Source organism: Scyliorhinus torazame, chromosome 23, assembly GCF_047496885.1.
Source record: "Scyliorhinus torazame isolate Kashiwa2021f chromosome 23, sScyTor2.1, whole genome shotgun sequence".
In the NCBI taxonomy this organism is placed as follows: domain Eukaryota; kingdom Metazoa; phylum Chordata; class Chondrichthyes; order Carcharhiniformes; family Scyliorhinidae; genus Scyliorhinus; species Scyliorhinus torazame.
The window spans coordinates 82,090,868-82,110,431 of NC_092729.1; the positions used below are offsets into that span (position 1 = coordinate 82,090,868).

At 54.3% G+C, this 19,564-nt stretch overlaps 1 long non-coding RNA gene across 1 annotated transcript; it reads right to left on the bottom strand.

The window, feature by feature from the left end:
• Nucleotides 1-620: 620 nt before the first annotated feature.
• On the bottom strand, nucleotides 621-18,520 carry LOC140399645 (uncharacterized). The gene is made up of 2 exons (XR_011937779.1): nucleotides 18,458-18,520; nucleotides 621-1,906 (listed from the first exon to the last, which is right to left on the bottom strand). It is a non-coding gene; the product is annotated as an uncharacterized lncRNA (long non-coding RNA).
• Between the last annotated feature and the right edge of the window lie 1,044 nt (nucleotides 18,521-19,564).

Here is a 19,564-nt window from a genome sequence, read left to right on the forward strand (position 1 = left end):
GCAGCTATTGGATAGGTACATGGATTACGGTAAAATGATATAGTGTAGATTTATTTGTTCTCAAGGGCAGCACGGTAGCATTGTGGATAGCGCAATTGCTTCACAGCTCCAGGGTCCCAGGTTCGATTCCGGCTTGGGTCACTGTCTGTGCGGAGTCTGCACGTCCTCCCCGTGTCTGCGTGGGTTTCCTCCGGGTGCTCCGGTTTCCTCCCACAGTCCAAAGATGTGCGGGTTAGGTGAATTGGCCAATGATAAATTGCCCTTAATGTCCAAATTGCCCTTGGTGTTGGGTGGAGGTGTTGAGTTTGGGTAGGGTGCTCTTTCCAAGAGCCGGTGCAGACTCAAAGGGCCGAATGGCCTCCTTCTGCACTGTAAATTCAATGATAATCTATGATTAATCTAGGACAAAGGTTCGGCACAACATCGTGGGCCGAAGGGCCTGTTCTGTGCTGTATTTTCTATGTTCTATGTTCTATTTTGGACTATTCCAAGTTGTTCGATTCCTTGTATTATTCGACTGTGTAACGTTGAAGGAATTTATATCATCTCTGCTATTCGGTTACCAGAAGCACTTTGCGAATACTGGAACTCAGCAGAAACTTCAGTTCAAATTTCTCAGGTGCCAAAAAGAATTGTTTTATTTGTAGTCGCTGGATTACAATTTGAAAGTCATTTAAAAGGCAATTCGTCGACAATTCAAAGCTTTCAGAGAATTACAGACATTATCTTTCGTTGCTTAGACAGACAGCTCGAAAGTAACTTTTAAACGGTCAAAGTCTGGCGATGGAACATGAAGCGAGAGAGAGAGCTAATCTTCAGCTAAACTCAAACTCAAAAGTACACTACATCACTGACACAGACTAACACACTGACAGAACCCCCAAAGACAATAACCGAAAGACAAAAACCTGAACAGACTAAGAGAGTCAAAGACAGAAATTAAGGCCAGACAACACTAAAATGGCGGGCGGAAACTTTTCAGTTTTCCACTTTCATATCTGTCTTAAATCATCTAATCACACCCCAATATAATCCGAATTGGTTTGGGTGAGACTCAAACACATTTGATTTGATGGCAAGCTGTCCATCTTCAATGTGCAACATCAGCTCTTCTGGCCCAGCTGTTATCTGCATTGTGAACAATGTTGCCTTCATGTTGCTATGGTATTCAGTCCTCGTCCTTGACAATTAGCACAAGCAGTGTCAAATTGTCTTGCAACTGCGCTGTTTTAATGTCACACTGGCTTTGAAAATTTGCCAGAACAACGGACCTCAGTAAAAGTGAATTATGCTGTATAAATGGGTATTTAAAACTGGGGCTTAATTTTTTATGCTTACACAGCTATCTTTTACCGATACTAGTTGTATTCGAAATACCTGGCTTCTACAGTTTCTCTGTCTCGTTTCCGACACAGGTTCTCACAAATAAACGTTGAAGTCTGTTCAGCCAGCCCCGTCGCAAACGGGCCAGTATGCCCCCCATCTATTGCCCCCTCCTCCCCAACCCCTCTCAATTCGCCTCAGCCACCAAATCCTCAACGCTCTCCCGGCGACAGAGCTTTCCCCAGCGCCCCACTCTCCAGGCCGCCCAGGCCGCCAGCACTGCCAAGCCCGCCACGCCCAGCATGCCGTATCCCAGGAAGCGCAGCACGTCACTCTCCCCTCCAGGCCGACACCCCACCACGGAGGCCGACACCCCCACCAGGAGGCAGAAGGCGGCGAGAGCCAGGAGGCAGCGGTGGCAGGAGTGGTCCAGGCCGCCGGTAGCCTCGGAGGCCCAGTGCAACGGGTCCCCGGCGAGGAAGCGGACCGTCCCTCTGCTCGCGTCGAAGCGGGCGCCCTCCGTCTGCGTCACCTCCTGAGGCAGCTCAGCCATCCTCGGACTGCGCCTCCCCCCTGGGGGTCACTGTGGGCGAGAGGCATAAACAGTCAACGTGTCAATCCCCAAACTAACCCCACTGCCCCCTCTCTCCCCATAGCCCTGTATCAATCCCCAAACTAATCCCACTGCCCCACTCTCTCCCATAGCCCTGTATCAATCCCCAAACTAATCCCACTGCCCCGCTCTCTCCCCATAGCCCTGTATCAATCCCCAACCTAATCCCACTGTCCCGCTCTCTCACCATAGCCCTGTATCAATCCCCAAACTAATCCCACTGCCCCGCTCTTTCCCCATAGCCCTGTATCAATCCCCAAACTAATCCCACTGTCCCGCTCTCCCCATAGCCCTGTATCAATCCCCAAACTAATCCCACTGTCCCGCTCTCCCCATAGCCCTGTATCAATCCCCAAACTAATCCCACTGTCCCGCTCTCTGCCCGTAGCCCTGTATCAATCCCAAACTAATCCCACTGTCCCGCTCTCTCCCCATAGCCCTGTGTCAATCCCCAAACTAATCCCACTGCCCCGCTCTCTCCCCATAGCCCTGTCAATCCCCAAACTAATCCCACTGCCCCGCTCTCTCTCCATAGCCCTGTATCAATCACCAAACTAATCCCACTGCCCCGCTCTCTCTCCATAGCCCTGTATCAATCCCCAAACTAATCCCAGTGCCCCGCTCTCTCGCCATAGCCCTGTATCAATCCCCAAACTAATCCCACTGCCCCGCTCTCGCCCCATAGCCCTGTATCAATCCCCAAACTAATCCCACTGCACCACTCTCTCCCCATAGCCCTGTATCAATCCCCAAACTAATCCCACTGCCCCACTCTCTCCCCATAGCGCTGTATCAATCCCAAACTAAACCCACTGCCCCACTCTCTCCCCATAGCTCTGCATCAACTCCCAAACTAATCCCACTGCCCCACTCTCTCCCCATAGCCCTGTATCAATCCCCAAACTAATCCCACTGCCCCACTCTCTCCCCACAGCCCTGTATCAATCCCCAAACTAATCCCACTGCCCCACTCTCTCCCATAGCCCTGTATCAATCCCCAAACTAATCCCACTGCCCCGCTCTCGCCCCATAGCCCTGTATCAATCCCCAAACTAATCCCACTGCCCCACTCTCTCCCCATAGCCCTGTATCAGTCCCCAAACTAATCCCACTGCCCCCTCTCTCCCCATAGCCCTGTATCAATCCCCAAACTAATCCCACTGCCCCACTCTCTCCCCATAGCCCTGTATCAATCCCCAAACCAATACCACTGCCCCGCTCTCCCCAGAGCCCTGTATCAATCCCCAAACTAATCCTACTGCCCCCTCTCTCCCCATAGCCCTGTATCAATCCCCAAACTAATCCCACTGCCCCACTCTCTCCCCATAGCCCTGTATCAACCCCCAAACTAATCCCACTGTCCCGCTCTCCCCATAGCCCTGTATCAATCCCCAAACTAATCCCACTGCCCCGCTCTCTCCCCATAGCCCTGTATCAATCCCAAACTAATCCCACTGCCCCGCTCTCTCCCCATAGCCCTGTATCAATCCCCAAACTAATCCCACTGTCCCGCTCTCCCCATAGCCCTGTATCAATCCCCAAACTAATCCCAATGTCCTGCTCTCTCCCCATAGCCCTGTATCAATCCCCAAACTAATCCCACTGTCCCGCTCTCCCCATAGCCCTGTATCAATCCCCAAACTAATCCCACTGCCCTGCTCTCTCCCCATAGCCCTGTATCAATCCCCAAACTAATCCCACTGCCCCACTCTCTCCCCATAGCCCTGTATCAATCCCCAAACTAATCCCACTGCCCCGCTCTCTCCCCATAGCCCTGTATCAATCCCCAAACTAATCCAACTGCCCCGCTCTCTCCCCATAGCCCTGTATCAATCCACAAACTAATCCCACTGTCCCGCTCTCCCCATAGCCCTGTATCAATCCTCAAACTAATCCCACTGCCCCGCTCTCTCCCCATAGCCCTGTATCAATCCCAAACTAATCCCACTGCCCCACTCTAACCCCATAGCCCTGTATCAATCCCCAAACTAATCCCACTGCCCCGCTCTCTCCCCATAGCCCTGTATCAATCCCCAAACTAATCCCACTGCCCCACCCTCTCCCCATAGCCCTGTATCAATCCCCAAACTAACCCCAATGCCCCGCTCTCTCCCCATAACCCTGTATCAATCCCCAAACTAAACCCACTGCCCCGCTCTCTCCCCATAGCCCTGTATCAACCCAAAACTAATCCCACTGCCCCACTCTCTCCCCATAGCCCTGTATCAACCCCCAAACTAATCCCACTGTCCCACTCCCTCCCCATAGCCCTGTATCAATCCCCAAACTAATCCCACTGTCCCACTCTCTCCCCATAGCCCTGTATTGATCGCCAAACTAATCCCATTGCCCCACTCTCTCCCCATAGCCCTGTATCGATCGCCAAACTAATCCCTTTGCCCCGCTCTCTCCCCATAGCCGTGTCAATCCCCAAACTAATCCCACTGCCCGGCTCTCTCCCCATAGCCCTGTATCAATCCCCAAACTAATCCAACTGCCCCGCTCTCTCCCCATAGCCCTGTATCAATCCACAAACTAATCCCACTGTCCCGCTCTCCCCATAGCCCTGTATCAATCCTCAAACTAATCCCACTGCCCCGCTCTCTCCCCATAGCCCTGTATCAATCCCAAACTAATCCCACTGCCCCGCTCTCTCCCCATAGTCCTGTATCAATCCCCAAACTGATCCCACTGCCCCGCTCTCTCCCCATAGCCCTGTATCAATCCCCAAACTAATCCCACTGCCCCACCCTCTCCCCATAGCCCTGTATCAATCCCCAAACTAACCCCAATGCCCCGCTCTCTCCCCATAGCCCTGTATCAATCCCCAAACTAAACCCTCTGCCCCGCTCTCTCCCCATAGCCCTGTATCAACCCAAAACTAATCCCACTGCCCCACTCTCTCCCCATAGCCCTGTATCAACCCCCAAACTAATCCCACTGTCCCACTCCCTCCCCATAGCCCTGTATCAATCCCCAAACTAATCCCACTGCCCCGCTCTCTCCCCATAGCCCTGTATCAATCCCCAAACTAATCCCACAGTCCCGCTCTCTCCCCATAGCCCTGTATCAATCCCCAAACTAATCCCACTGTCCCACTCTCTCCCCATAGCCCTGTATTGATCGCCAAACTAATCCCATTGCCCCACTCTCTCCCCATAGCCCTGTATCGATCGCCAAACTAATCCCTTTGCCCCGCTCTCTCCCCATAGCCGTGTCAATCCCCAAACTAATCCCACTGCCCCGCTCTCTCCCCATCGCCCTGTATCAATCCCCAAACTAATCCCACTGTCCCACTCTCTCCCCATAGCCCTGTATCAATCCCCAAACTAATCACACTGTCGCACTCTCTCCCCATAGCCCTGTATCAATCCCCAAACTAATTCCACTGCCCCGCTCTCTCCCCATAGCCCTGTATCAATCCCCAAACTAATCCCACAGCCCCGCTCTCTCCCCATAGCCCTGTATCAATCCCCAAACTAATCCCACTGCCCCACTCTCCCCATAGCCCTGTATCAATCCCCAAACTAATCCCACTGCCCCGCTCTCTCCTCATAGCCCTGTATCAATCCCCAAACTAATCCCACTGCACGACTCTCGCCCCGTAGCCCTGTATCAACCCCAAACTAATCCCACTGCCCCGCTCTCTCCCCATAGCCCTGTATCAATCCCCCAACTAATCCCACAGTCCCGCTCTCTCCCCATAGCCCTGTATCAATCCCCAAACTAATCCCACTGTCCCACTCTCTCCCCATAGCCCTGTATCAATCCCCAAACTAATCCCTTTGCTCCGCTCTCTCCCCATAGCCGTGTCAATCCCCAAACTAATCCCACTGCCCCGCTCTCTCCCCATAGCCCTGTATCAATCCCCAAACTAATCCCACAGTCCCGCTCTCTCCCCATAGCCCTGTATCAATCCCCAAACTAATCCCACTGTCCCACTCTCTCCCCATAGCCCTGTATTGATCGCCAAACTAATCCCATTGCCCCACTCTCTCCCCATAGCCCTGTATCGATCGCCAAACTAATCCCTTTGCCCCGCTCTCTCCCCATAGCCGTGTCAATCCCCAAACTAATCCCACTGCCCCGCTCTCTCCCCATCGCCCTGTATCAATCCCCAAACTAATCCCACTGTCCCACTCTCTCCCCATAGCCCTGTATCAATCCCCAAACTAATCACACTGTCGCACTCTCTCCCCATAGCCCTGTATCAATCCCCAAACTAATTCCACTGCCCCGCTCTCTCCCCATAGCCCTGTATCAATCCCCAAACTAATCCCACAGCCCCGCTCTCTCCCCATAGCCCTGTATCAATCCCCAAACTAATCCCACTGCCCCACTCTCCCCATAGCCCTGTATCAATCCCCAAACTAATCCCACTGCCCCGCTCTCTCCTCATAGCCCTGTATCAATCCCCAAACTAATCCCACTGCACGACTCTCGCCCCGTAGCCCTGTATCAACCCCAAACTAATCCCACTGCCCCGCTCTCTCCCCATAGCCCTGTATCAATCCCCCAACTAATCCCACAGTCCCGCTCTCTCCCCATAGCCCTGTATCAATCCCCAAACTAATCCCACTGTCCCACTCTCTCCCCATAGCCCTGTATCAATCCCCAAACTAATCCCTTTGCTCCGCTCTCTCCCCATAGCCGTGTCAATCCCCAAACTAATCCCACTGCCCCGCTCTCTCCCCATAGCCCTGTATCAATCCCCAAACTAACCCCACTGCCCTGCTCTCTCCCCATAGCCCTGTATCAATCCCCAAACTGATCCCACTGTCCCACTCTCTCCCCATAGCCCTGTATCAATCCCCAAACTAATCCCACTGCCTCGCTCTCTCCCCATAGCCCTGTATCAATCCCCAAACTAATCCCACTGCCCCCTCTCTCCCCATAGCCCTGTATCAATCCCCAAACTAATCCCACTGTCCCGCACCCTCTCCATAGAACTGCATCAATCCCCAAACTAATCGCACTGACCCGCTCTCTCCCCATAGCCCTGTAACAATCCCAAACTAATACCACTGCCCTGCTCTCTCCCCATAGCCCTGTATCAATCCCCAAACTGATCCCACTGTCCCACTCTCTTCCCATAGCCCTGTATCAATCCCCAAACTAATCCCACTGCCCCACTCTCCGCCATAGCCCTGTATCTATCCCCAAACGAATCCCACTGACCCGCGCTCTCACCATAGCCCTGCATCAATTCCCAAACTAACCCCACTGTCCCGCTCTTTCCCCATAGCCCTGAATCAATCCCCAGACTAACCCCACTGTCCCACTCTCTATCGATAGCCCTGTATCAATTGCCAAACTAATCCCACTGTCCCTCTCTCTCCCCATAGCCCTGTATCAATCCCCAAACTAATCCCACTGCCCCGCTCTCTCCCCATAGCCCTGTATCAATCCCCAAACTAATCCCACTGCCCCGCTCTCTCCCCATAGCCCTGTATCAATCCCAATCTAATCCCACTGCCCCGCTCTCTCCCCATAGCCCTGCATCAACTCCCAAACTAACCCCACTGTCCCACTCTCTCCCCAGAGCCCTGAATCAATCCCCAAACTAATCCCACTGCCCCACTCTCCGCCATAGCCCTGTATCTATCCCCAAACGAATCCCACTGACCCGCGCTCTCACCATAGCCCTGCATCAATTCCCAAACTAACCCCACTGTCCCGCTCTTTCCCCATAGCCCTGAATCAATCCCCAGACTAACCCCACTGTCCCACTCTCTATCGATAGCCCTGTATCAATTGCCAAACTAATCCCACTGTCCCTCTCTCTCCCCATAGCCCTGTATCAATCCCCAAACTAATCCCACTGCCCCGCTCTCTCCCCATAGCCCTGTATCAATCCCCAAACTAATCCCACTGCCCCACTCTCTCCCCATAGCCCTGTATCAATCCCCAAACTGATCCCACTGTCCCGCACCCTACCTATAGCCCTGTATCAATCCCCAAACGAATCCCACTGCCCCGCTCTCTCCCCATAGCCCTGTAACAATCCCAAACTAATACCACTGCCCCGCTCTCCCCAGAGCTCTGTATCAATCCCCAAACTAATCCTACTGCCCCCTCTCTTCCCATAGCCCTGTATCAATCCCCAAACTAATCCCACTGCCCCACTCTCCGCCATAGCCCTGTATCTATCCCCAAACGAATCCCACTGACCCGCGCTCTCACCATAGCCCTGCATCAATTCCCAAACTAACCCCACTGTCCCGCTCTTTCCCCATAGCCCTGAATCAATCCCCAGACTAACCCCACTGTCCCACTCTCTATCGATAGCCCTGTATCAATTGCCAAACTAATCCCACTGTCCCTCTCTCTCCCCATAGCCCTGTATCAATCCCCAAACTAATCCCACTGCCCCGCTCTCTCCCCATAGCCCTGTATCAATCCCCAAACTAATCCCACTGCCCCGCTCTCTCCCCATAGCCCTGTATCAATCCCAATCTAATCCCACTGCCCCGCTCTCTCCCCATAGCCCTGCATCAACTCCCAAACTAACCCCACTGTCCCACTCTCTACCCAGAGCCCTGAATCAATCCCCAAACTAATCCCACTGCCCCGCTCTCTCCCCATAGCCCTGTATCAGTCCCCAAACTAATCCCACTGACCCGCTCTCTCCCCATAGCCCTGTATCAATCCCCAAACTAATCCCACTGCCCCACTCTCTCCCCATAGCCCTGTATCAATCCCCAAACTGATCCCACTGTCCCGCACCCTCCCTATAGCCCTGTATCAATCCCCAAACGAATCCCACTGCCCCGCTATCTCCCCATAGCCCTGTATCAATCTCCAAACTAATCCCACTGTCCCGCACCCTCTCCATAGAACTGCATCAACTCCCAAACTAATCCCACTGACCCGCTCTCTCCCCATAGCCCTGCATCAACTCCCAAACTAACCCCACTGTCCCACTCTCTCCCCAAACCCCTGTATCAATCCCCAAACTAACCCCACTGCCCCGCTCTCTCCCCATAGCCCTGTGCCAGTCCCCAAACAAATCCCAATGCCCCGCTCTCTCCCCATAGCCCTGTATCAATCCCCAAACTAATCCCACTGCCCCGCTCTCTCCCCATAGCCCTGTATCAATCCCCAAACTAATCCCACTGTCCCGCACCCTCCCCATAGCCCTGTATCAATCCCCAAACTAATCCCACTGCCCCACTCTCTCCCCATAGCCCTGTATCAATCCCCAAACTAATCCCACTGCCCCGCTCTCTCCCCATAGCCCTGTATCAATCAGCAAACTAATCCCACTGTCCCGCAGCCTCCCCATAGCCCTGTATCAATCCCCAAACTAATCCCACTGCCCCGCTCTCTCCCCATAGCCCTGTATCAATCTCCAAACTAATCCCACTGCCCCGCTCTCTCCCCATAGCCCTGTATCAATCACCAAACTAATCCCACTGTCCCGCACCCTCCCCATAGCACTGTATCAATCCCCGAACGAATCCCACTGCCCCGCTCTCTCCCATTGCCCTGTATCAATCCCAAACTAATCCCACTGCCCCGCTCTCTCCCCATAACCCTGTATCAATCCCAAACTAACCCCACTGACCAGCTCTCTCCCCATAGCCCTGTATCAATCCCGAAAATAATCCCACTGCCCCGCTCTCTCCCCATAGCCCTGTATCAGTCCCCATACTAATCACACTGCCCAGCTCTCTCCCATCGCTCTGTATCAATCCCCAAACTAATCCAACTGCCCCACTCTCTCCCCATAGCCCTGTATCAATCCCCAAACTAATCCCACTGCCCCGCTCTCTCCCCATAGCCCTGTATCAATCCCCAAACTAATCCCACTGTCCCGCACCCTCCCCATAGCCCTCTATCAATACCCAAACTAATCCCACTGTCCCGCTCTTTCCCCATAGCCCTGAATCAACCCCCAATCTAACCCCACTGCTCGCTCTCTCCCCATAGCCCTGTATCAACCCCAAGTTATTCCCACTGCCCCGCTCTCTCCCCATAGCCCTGTATTAATCCCCAAACTAATCCCACTGCCCCGCTCTCTCCCCATAGCCCTGTATCAATCCCCAAACTAATCCCACTGCCCCGCTCTCTCCCCATAGCCCTGTATCAATCCCCAGACTAACCCACTGCCCCACTCTCTCCCCATAGCCCTGTATCAACCCCAAGCTAATCCCACAGCCCAGCTCTCTCCCCATAGCCCTGTATCAATCCCCAAACTAATCCCACTGCCCCGCTCTCTCCCCATAGCCCTGTATCAATCCCCAAACTAATCCCATGCCGCGCTCTCTCCCCATCGCCCTGTATCAATCCCCAAACTAATCCCACTGCCCCGCTCTCTCCCCATCGCCCTGTATCAATCCCCAAACTAATCCCACTGCCGCGCTATCTCCCCATAGCCCTGTATCAATCCCGAAACACATCCCACTGCCCCGCTCTCTCCCCAAAGCCCTGTATCAATCCCCAAACTAATCCCACTGCCCCGCTCTCTCCCCATAGCCCTGTATCAATCCCCAAACTAATCCCACTGCCCCGCTCTCTCCCCATAGCCCTGTATCAGTCCCCATACTAATCCCACTGTCCGGCACCCTCTCCATAGAACTGCATCAATCCCCAAACTAATCGCACTGACCCGCTCTCTCCCCATAGCCCTGTAACAATCCCAAACTAATACCACTTCCCCGCTATCCCCATAGACCTATATCAATCCCCAAACTAATCCTACTGCCCCCTCTCTCCCCATAGCCCTGTATCAATCCCCAAACTAATCCCACTGCCCCGCTCTCTCCCCATAGCCCTGTATCAATCCCCAAACTAATCCCACTGACCCACTCTCCACATAGCCCTGTATCAATCCCCAAACTAATCCCACTGACCCACTCTCCACATAGCCCTGTATCAATCCCCAAACTAATCCCACTGACCCACTCTCACACATTGCCCTGTATCTATCCCCAAACTAATCCCACTGCCCCGCTCTCTCCCCATAGTCCTGTATCAATCCCCAAACTAACCCCACTGCCCCGCTCTCTCCCCATAGCCCTGTATCAGTCCCCAAACTAATCTCACTGCCCCGCTCTCTCCCCATAGCCCTGTATCAATCCCCAAACTAATCCCACTGCCCCACTCTTCCCCCATAGCCCAGCATCAATTCCCAAACTAACCCCACTGTCCCGCTCTTTCCCCATAGCCCTGAATCAACCCCCAAACTAACCCCACTGCCTCGCTCTCTCCCCATCGCCCTGTATCAATCCCAAACTAATCCCACTGCCCCGCTCCCTCCCCATAGCCCTGTATCAATCCCAAACTAATCCCACTGCCCAGTTCTCTCCCCATAGCCCTGTATCAATCCCGAAACTAATCCCACTGCCCCGCTCTCTCCCCATAGCCCTGTATCAGTCCCCATACTAATCCCACTGCCCAGCTCTCTCCCATCGCTCTGTATCAATCCCCAAACTAATCCAACTGCCCCACTCTCTCCCCATAGCCCTGTATCAATCCCCAAACTAATCCCAATGTCCCGCTCTCTCCCCATAGCCCTGAATCAATCCCCAAACTAATCCCACTGTCCCACTCTCTCTCCATAGCCCTGTATCAATCCCCAAACTAATCCCACTGCCCCGCTCTCTCCCCATAGCCCTGTAACAATCCCAAACTAATACCACTGCCCCCTCTCTCCCCATAGCCCTGTATCAATCCCCAAACTAATCCCACTGCCCCACTCTCTCCCCATAGCCCTGTATCAATCCTAAACTAATCCCACTGCCCCGCTCTCTCCTCATAGTCCTGTATCAATCCCCAAACTAATCCCACTGTCCCACTTTCTCCCCATAGCCCTGTATCAATCCCCAAACTAATCCCTCTGTCCCGCTCTCTCCCCACAGCCCTGAATCAAACCCCAAACTAATCCCACTGCCCCCTCTCTCCCCATAGCCCTGTATCAATCCCCAAACTAATCCCACTGCCCCCTCTCTCCCCATAGCCCTGTATCAATCCCCAAACTAATCCCACTGTCCCCTCTGTTCCCAGAGCCCTGTATCAATCCCCAAACTAATCCCACTGTCCCGCACCCTCTCCATAGAACTGCATCAATCCCCAAACTAATCGTACTGACCCGCTCTCTCCCCATAGCCCTGTAACAATCCCAAACTAATACCACTGCCCCGCTCTCCCCCCATAGCCCTGTATAAATCGCAAACTAATCCCCATAGCGATGTATCAATCCCCGAACTAATCCCACTGTCCCCTCTGTTCCCAGAGCCCTGTATCAATCCCTGAACTAATCCCACTGTCCCGTACCCTCTCCATAGAACTGCATCAATCCCCAAACTAATCGTACTGACCCGCTCTCTCCCCATAGCCCTGTAACAATCCCAAACTAATACCACTGCCCCGCTCTCCCCAGAGCCCTGTATCAATCCCCAAACTAATCCTACTGCCCCCTCTCCCCATAGCCCTGTATCAATCCCCAAACTAATCCCACTGACCCGCTCTCTCCCCATAGCCCTGCATCAATTCCCAAACTAACCCCACTGTCCCGCTCTTTCCCCATAGCCCTGAATCATTCCCCAGACTAACCCCACTGTCCCGCTCACTCTCGATATCCCTGTATCAATTGCCAAACTAATCCCACTGTCCGCTCTCTCCCCATAGTCCTGGATCAATCCTCAAACGAATCCCACTGCCCCGCTCTCTCCCCATAGCCCTGTATCCATCCCAAACTAATCCCACTGCCCCGCTCTCTCCCCATAGCCCTGTATAAATCGCAAACTAATCCCCATAGCGCTGTATCAATCCCCGAACTAATCCCACTGTCCCGCACCCTCTCCATAGCCTGCATCAATCCCCAAACTAATCGCACTGACCCGCTCTCTCCCCATAGCCCTGTATCAATCCCCAAACTAATCCCACTGCCCCGCTCTCTCCCCATAGCCCTGTGTCAATCCCCAAACTAATCCCACTGACCCACTCTCCCCATAGCCCTGTATCAATCCCCAAACTAATCCCACTGCCCCGCTCTCTTCCCATTGCCGTGTCAATCCCCAAACTAATCGCACTGACCCGCTCTCTCCCCATAGCCCTGTATCAATCCCCAAACTAATCCCACTGCCCCGCTCTCTCCCCATAGCCCTGTATCAATCCCCAAACTAATCCCACTGCCCCGCTCTCTCCCCATAGCCCTGTATCAGTCCCCATACTAATCCCACTGTCCGGCACCCTCTCCATAGAACTGCATCAATCCCCAAACTAATCGCACTGACCCGCTCTCTCCCCATAGCCCTGTAACAATCCCAAACTAATACCACTTCCCCGCTATCCCCATAGACCTATATCAATCCCCAAACTAATCCTACTGCCCCCTCTCTCCCCATAGCCCTGTATCAATCCCCAAACTAATCCCACTGCCCCGCTCTCTCCCCATAACCCTGTATCAATCCCAAACTAATCCCACTGCCCCGCTCTCTCCCCATAGCCCTGTCTCAATCCCCAAACTAATCCCACTGACCCACTCTCCACATAGCCCTGTATCAATCCCCAAACTAATCCCACTGTCCCGCTCTCTCCCCATAGCCCTGTCTCAATCCCCAAACTAATCCCACTGACCCACTCTCCACATAGCCCTGTATCAATCCCCAAACTAATCCCACTGCCCCACTCTCTCCACATAGCCCTGTATCAATCCCCAAACTAATCCCACTGACCCACTCTCCACATAGCCCTGTATCAATCCCCAAACTAATCCCACTGTCCCGCTCTCTCCCCATAGCCCTGTATCAATCCCCAAACTAATCCCACTGACCCACTCTCACACATTGCCCTGTATCTATCCCCAAACTAATCCCACTGCCCCGCTCTCTCCCCATAGTCCTGTATCAATCCCCAAACTAACCCCACTGCCCCGCTCTCTCCCCATAGCCCTGTATCAGTCCCCAAACTAATCTCACTGCCCCGCTCTCTCCCCATAGCCCTGTATCAATCCCCAAACTAATCCCACTGCCCCACTCTTCCCCCATAGCCCAGCATCAATTCCCAAACTAACCCCACTGTCCCGCTCTTTCCCCATAGCCCTGAATCAACCCCCAAACTAACCCCACTGCCTCGCTCTCTCCCCATCGCCCTGTATCAATCCCAAACTAATCCCACTGCCCCGCTCCCTCCCCATAGCCCTGTATCAATCCCAAACTAATCCCACTGCCCAGTTCTCTCCCCATAGCCCTGTATCAATCCCGAAACTAATCCCACTGCCCCGCTCTCTCCCCATAGCCCTGTATCAGTCCCCATACTAATCCCACTGCCCAGCTCTCTCCCATCGCTCTGTATCAATCCCCAAACTAATCCAACTGCCCCACTCTCTCCCCATAGCCCTGTATCAATCCCCAAACTAATCCCAATGTCCCGCTCTCTCCCCATAGCCCTGAATCAATCCCCAAACTAATCCCACTGTCCCACTCTCTCTCCATAGCCCTGTATCAATCCCCAAACTAATCCCACTGCCCCGCTCTCTCCCCATAGCCCTGTAACAATCCCAAACTAATACCACTGCCCCCTCTCTCCCCATAGCCCTGTATCAATCCCCAAACTAATCCCACTGCCCCACTCTCTCCCCATAGCCCTGTATCAATCCTAAACTAATCCCACTGCCCCGCTCTCTCCTCATAGTCCTGTATCAATCCCCAAACTAATCCCACTGTCCCACTTTCTCCCCATAGCCCTGTATCAATCCCCAAACTAATCCCTCTGTCCCGCTCTCTCCCCACAGCCCTGAATCAAACCCCAAACTAATCCCACTGCCCCCTCTCTCCCCATAGCCCTGTATCAATCCCCAAACTAATCCCACTGCCCCCTCTCTCCCCATAGCCCTGTATCAATCCCCAAACTAATCCCACTGTCCCCTCTGTTCCCAGAGCCCTGTATCAATCCCCAAACTAATCCCACTGTCCCGCACCCTCTCCATAGAACTGCATCAATCCCCAAACTAATCGTACTGACCCGCTCTCTCCCCATAGCCCTGTAACAATCCCAAACTAATACCACTGCCCCGCTCTCCCCCCATAGCCCTGTATAAATCGCAAACTAATCCCCATAGCGATGTATCAATCCCCGAACTAATCCCACTGTCCCCTCTGTTCCCAGAGCCCTGTATCAATCCCTGAACTAATCCCACTGTCCCGTACCCTCTCCATAGAACTGCATCAATCCCCAAACTAATCGTACTGACCCGCTCTCTCCCCATAGCCCTGTAACAATCCCAAACTAATACCACTGCCCCGCTCTCCCCAGAGCCCTGTATCAATCCCCAAACTAATCCTACTGCCCCCTCTCCCCATAGCCCTGCATCAATTCCCAAACTAATCCCACTGCCCCACTCTCTCCCCAGAGCCCTGTATCAATCCCCAAACTAATCCCACTGACCCGCTCTCTCCCCATAGCCCTGCATCAATTCCCAAACTAACCCCACTGTCCCGCTCTTTCCCCATAGCCCTGAATCATTCCCCAGACTAACCCCACTGTCCCGCTCACTCTCGATATCCCTGTATCAATTGCCAAACTAATCCCACTGTCCGCTCTCTCCCCATAGTCCTGGATCAATCCTCAAACGAATCCCACTGCCCCGCTCTCTCCCCATAGCCCTGTATCCATCCCAAACTAATCCCACTGCCCCGCTCTCTCCCCATAGCCCTGTATAAATCGCAAACTAATCCCCATAGCGCTGTATCAATCCCCGAACTAATCCCACTGTCCCGCACCCTCTCCATAGCCTGCATCAATCCCCAAACTAATCGCACTGACCCGCTCTCTCCCCATAGCCCTGTATCAATCCCCAAACTAATCCCACTGCCCCGCTCTCTCCCCATAGCCCTGTGTCAATCCCCAAACTAATCCCACTGACCCACTCTCCCCATAGCCCTGTATCAATCCCCAAACTAATCCCACTGCCCCGCTCTCTTCCCATTGCCGTGTCAATCCCCAAACTAATCGCACTGACCCGCTCTCTCCCCATAGCCCTGTATCAATCCCCAAACTAATCCCACTGTCCCGCTCTCTCCCCATTGCCCTGTGTCAATCCCCAAACTAATCTTCCTGACCCGCTCTCTACCCATATCCCTGTATCAATCCCCAAACTAATCCCCAAACTGATCCCACAGCCCCGCTCTCTCCCCATAGCCCTGTGTCAATCCCCAAACTAATCCCACTGACCCACTCTATCCCCATAGCCCTGTATCAATCCCAAACTAATCCCACTGCCCCGCTCTCTCCTCATAGCCCTGTATCAATCCCCAAACTAACCCCACTGCCCCACTCTCCCCATAGCCCTGTATGAATCCCCTAACTAATCCCACTGCCCCACTCTCTCCCAATAGCCCTGTATCAATCCCCAAACTAATCCCACTGCCCCACTCTCTCCCCATAGCCCTGTATCAATCCCCAAACTAATCCCACTGTCCCGCTCTCTCCCCATAGCCCTGTATCAATCCCCAAACTAATCCCACTGCCCCGCTCTCTCCCCATAGCCCTGTATCAATCCCCAAACTAATCCCGCTGCCCCGCTCTCTCCCCATAGCCCTGTATCAATCCCCAAACTAATCCCACTGTCCCGCTCTCTCCCCATAGCCCTGTATCAATCCCCAAACTAATCCCACTGCCCCGCTCTCTCCCCATAGCCCTGTATCAATCCCCAAACTAATCCCACTGCCCCGCTCTCTCCCCATAGCCCTCTATCGATCCCCAAACTAATCCCACTGCCCCACTCTCTCCCCATAGCCCTGTATCAATCCCCAAACTAACCCCACTGCCCCACTCTCTCCTCATAGCCCTGTATCAATCCCTAAACTAACCCCACTGCCCCACTCTCCCCATAGTCCTGTATCAATCCCAAACTAATCCCACTGACCCACTCTCTCTCCACAGCCCTGTATCAATCCCAAACTAATTTCACTGCCCCACTCTCTCCCCATAGCCCTGTGTCAATCCCCAATCTAATCCTACTGTCCAACTCTCTCCCCACAGCCCTGTATCCATCCCCAAACTAATCCCACTGTCCAACTCTCTCCCCATAGCCCTGTATCAATCCCCAAACTAATCCCACTGACCCACTCTCCCCACAGCCCTGTATCCATCCCCAAACTAATCCCACTGTCCAACTCTCTCCCCATAGCCCTGTATCAATCTCCAAACTAATCCCACTGCCCCGCTCTCTCCTCATAGCCCTGTATCAATCCCCAAACTAATCCCACGCCCCGCTCTCTCCCCATAGCCCTGTATCAGTCCCCAAACTAATCCCACTGACCCGCTCTCTCCCCATAGCCCTGTATCAATCCCCAAACTAATCCCACTGCCACGGTCTCTCCCCATAGCCCTGTATCAATCCCCAAACTAATTTCACTGCCCCACTCTCTCCCCACAGCCCTGTATCAATACCCAAACTAATACCACTGACCCGCTCTCTCCCCACAGCCCTGTATCAATCCCCAAACTAATCCCACTGTCCCGCTCTCTCCTCATAGCCCTGTATCAATCCCCAAACTAATCCCACTGCCCCACTCTCTCCCCATAGCCTGTATCAATCCCCAAACTAATCCCACTGTCCCGCTCTCTCCCCATAGCCCTGTATCAATCCCCAAACTAATCCCACTGCCCCGCTCTCTCCCCATAGCCTATATCAATCCCCAAACTAACCCCACTGCCCCGCTCTCGCCCCGTAGCCCTGTATCAATCCAAAACTAATCCCACTGCCCCGCTCTCTCCCCATAGCCCTGTATCAATCCCCAAACTAATCCCACTGTCCCACTCTCTCCCCATAGCCCTGTATCAATCCCCAAACTAACCCCACTGCCCCGCTCTCGCCCCATAGCCCTGTATCAATACCAAACTAATCCCACTGTCCCCGCTCTCTCCCCGTAGCCCTGTATCAATCCCCAAACTAATCCCACTGCCCCGCTCTCTCCCCATAGCCCTGTGTCAATCCCCAAACTAATCCCACTGCCCGGGTCTCTCCCCATAGCCCTGTATCAATCCCCAAACTAATCCCACTGCCCCGCTCTCTCCCCATAGCCCTGGATCAATCCCCAAACTAATCCCACTGCCCCGCTCTCTCCCCATAGCCCTGTATCAATCCCCAAACTAAACCCACTGCCCCGCTCTCTCCCCATAGCCCTGTATCAATCCCCAAACTAATCCCACTGTCCCACTCTCTCCCCATAGCCCTGTATCAATCCCCAAACTAACCCCACTGCCCCGCTCTCGCCCCATAGCCCTGTATCAATCCCCAAACTAATCCCACTGGCCCGCTGTCTCCCCATAGCCCTGTATCAATCCCCAAACTAACCCCACTGCCCCGCTCTCTCCCCATAGCCCTGTATCAATCCCCAAACTAATCCCACTGCCCCGCTCTCTCCCCATAGCCCTGTATCAATCCCCAAACTAATCCCACTGTCCCGCTCTCTCCCCATAGCCCTGTATCAATCCCTAAACTCATCCTCCACTCCCAAATCGGCCCCCGCACCCTGAAACTCCGCAGCCTGTCGGAAGGTGCAGACGTACCTGGAAAGCTGGGTGACGAGTCGCGGAGCGTGCGGTCAACTCAAGCTGTCCTTCCCTCTCTCTCTCCCGCCCCCCCCCCCCCCCCCCCCCCGTCCTCCCGTTCCCTCAGGAAGCGCCGTGCATCAAGTGAAGGGATTCTGGTGCCGACCAGGAACCAGCGCTACTCCCCCTTCCGACGCCAGGCGGGGGGCGGTTGAATCCACTCGCCCTCCTGCGCCCCTGCCCCGCACGTTGGTGCAGGGGTCAAAAATAGAAACGATCGCAGAACCTGTCCCCAAACGTAGTTTAATACCTCTCTCGCGATCGTCTGGTGCTTGCAAAGAGGGCGAGAGACTGCCTGATGGGGGATAGGAGGAATTAAAAGTGCTCCTGATAAAGATCACAAGTTTCAGCATCATTGCAACTGGGACATTTCCTCTCAAAGGGAAGGTTGTTGACAGGCCTGCCCTGTGACTGAAGTAGCTCTGTTGTTGCTTCCTTCGAGCGTCGGAGCAGCTAATTTGCTTCATATTCCGGAGGGACTCTGGACGAACGTCGGGCAAACGGCCATCTCCGGCGAGAGACGATGTACCCGTACAATGGCACCACCCTCAATCCCCCACGAATCCCACACACCCCTGCGGGTTAACCATTGATGAGAAACGTGAGCTGGAGCCGGCCGTATAAATGCTGCGGCGACCAGAGCAGGACAGAGGCCGGGAATCCTGCGGAGAGCAACTCACCTCCTGACCGCCCCCCCCCCCCCCCCCCCCCCCCGCCCCGTCCGTCCGCCACCCACAAGTCAGGAGCGTGACGGGAGAGTCTCCGCCCGCCCGGCTCCCGACGACACTCGGGAAGCTCGGCACCGTCCCGGACGAGCCCCCGCTCGAGCGAGACGCTCGCCCTCCCCGCCCGCCCGATCGAGAGGCCACCACCCCCCCGCCCCCGTCGCCACCCCCCCCCGCCTTCGCCATTCGCTCCCTCCACCCCCCCCCCGATGCACAGCGGCAGCCGTGTGCACCGTCTACAAGACGCATCGCAGTCCACCCGCTCCTCAGAGAGCAGCTTCCAAAGCCGTCACATCTACCCCCTGGGAAATATATCGGCCATTGTGGCTGGGGTCAGAAT